The sequence below is a fragment of the Rhincodon typus genome, chromosome 42 (assembly GCF_021869965.1).
Source record: "Rhincodon typus isolate 14 chromosome 42, sRhiTyp1.1, whole genome shotgun sequence".
Classification (NCBI taxonomy): domain Eukaryota; kingdom Metazoa; phylum Chordata; class Chondrichthyes; order Orectolobiformes; family Rhincodontidae; genus Rhincodon; species Rhincodon typus.
The window spans coordinates 6,206,635-6,208,616 of record NC_063373.1 but is presented as its reverse complement, the minus strand read 5'-3'; positions in this window follow the sequence as shown (position 1 = coordinate 6,208,616).

The window sequence follows — 1,982 nt, the reverse complement described above, 5'->3', positions numbered from 1 at the left end:
GGGGTTCGGGGTGTGCCTTGGAGCCGCCTCGGGATGGACGTCTCTCTGGCACGTGCTTCCCGGGTTTTCCGACCCTCGGGAAGGGCATTCCCAATGTGTCGTGGGGGGCGGGGGGCCGGGCTTGTGGTGTTAAAGTGGCGGGGGGGGGGGGTCGCCAAAGATACAGTAAGGGGGGGGGGGTAAGTTCGCAGTCTTTAGGGGGGGATGGGATAGCGTCACACAGCACGGAAACAGTCCTTTCGGTCCAACCTGTCCATGTCGGCCCAGATATCCTAAATTAATCCAGTCCCCATTTGCCAGCATTTGGCCCATGTCCCTCTGAACCCTTCCAATTCATGTACCCATCCAGATGCCTTTTAAATGTTGTAATTGTACCAGCCTCCACCACCTCGTTCCACACACGCACCATTCTCCACGTGAGAAAGTTGCCCCTTTTAAATCTTTCCCCTCTCACCCTAAACCTACTAGTTTTGGACTCCACCCTACCCCGGAGGTCAGGGGGAAGAGCTGGGTTAATTGACCCCTACCCTACCCTGCTACGGTAAGGACCAGAGAAGTGGGTCAGCCAGCAGAACTGCCCACCAGCGATAGGCAGAAACTCACAACGCTTTCCAGCCGGGGTTCGATGCGGCTCTCGGGGCTTAAAGGAACGGTCCAGTGGGGGGTGGCCACGCGTGGGACTAAGTCGGAATGGGGGGAGCAGGCCGGAGACTGCATTTCTCGCCCAGACATGGAAGCCCACCGAGCGAGGAATACAAACAGTGGGAGCAGGGGTAGGTCATTCGGCCCATCAAGTCTACTCCACCATTCAATGGGATCTGGCCATCCCCAATTCCCACTTCCCCACCACCCCCCCACCTTAAACCCTCGATCCCCTTCCTCATTAAGAACCCCTCTCTCTATCTCAGCTCGAATATCCTCGATGATCCACAGCACCCCCCACCCTTTGCGATAAAGGGTTGCGCAGATGCACTCCCCCCTCAGGGAGAGAAGGAATTCCTCCCCGTCTCTGTCTTCGATGGGCAACACCCCCTCCGGCATCACCCCCCCCTCACCCCCACGCAACGACTGGCCCCCAAGAAACACCTCCTACTGCCGAACCCCACTTGGTTTCAGGGGCAGCAAAGAAAAGAGGCACAAAGACTCGCGGGCAGAGAAATTCAGACAGAGAGAGAGACAGACAGAGAGAGAGAGAGAGAGAGATAGACAGAGAGCGATAGAGAGAAACAGAGAGAGAGACACACAGAGAAAGAGAGACAGAGACAGAGAAAGATAGAGAGATATAACCCCAAGCTTGGTTCGACCAACAGAGGAGGAACATCTCAGCAGAGGTGCAGAGGAGTGGAGGCAAGAGATGTTTTGGTGGTGGGGTAGGGGGGTCGAAGGGTCAAATTGGAAAGCCAGGGCCGGACCAGGCCGGCTGTGAGGTGAGGAGGAGTGGGGGGTGGTGAGTGGTGGCACTGGCCAGGGTCAAGGGGCCATCTGAAGGGGACTTCCCCGCAGTGTGCTCTCCCCCACCCCTCCTCCAGCCTGACGCGCACAGGACCCAAAAGAGGAGTGCCCTTGGGCCCACTGCGACCCTGCCAGCCCTCGGCAAGAGTGAACCACACTCCACCCGGCCTAGCATGGGCGTGGGGGGGTTTCTGGGCTTCGGGTGGTCGGAGCAGGCACTGAGGGGTGGGGGGCCAGGAGGAGAGGAAGGGGAAGGAGGGAGGGTGCTAGATGGGGGATGGGATGGATTGGGAGAGGCGTTGGTTGTGGGGAGGGGGGAGCGGGCGGGCGGGCGTGGGTAGGGGAGGAGGAGAAAAAAGTGGGGGGAAGGAGTAAGGTATGGAGGGGGCAAGGGGCAGGGGATGAAGGGAGGAAGGGAGAGGGGATGGATGGAGGAGGGTGTGCAGACGAATGGGGGAGGGGGAGGGGTATGGATGGGTGAGGAGGAGGGGATGGATGGGGGAGGGGGAGCGGATGGATGGAGGAGGGGG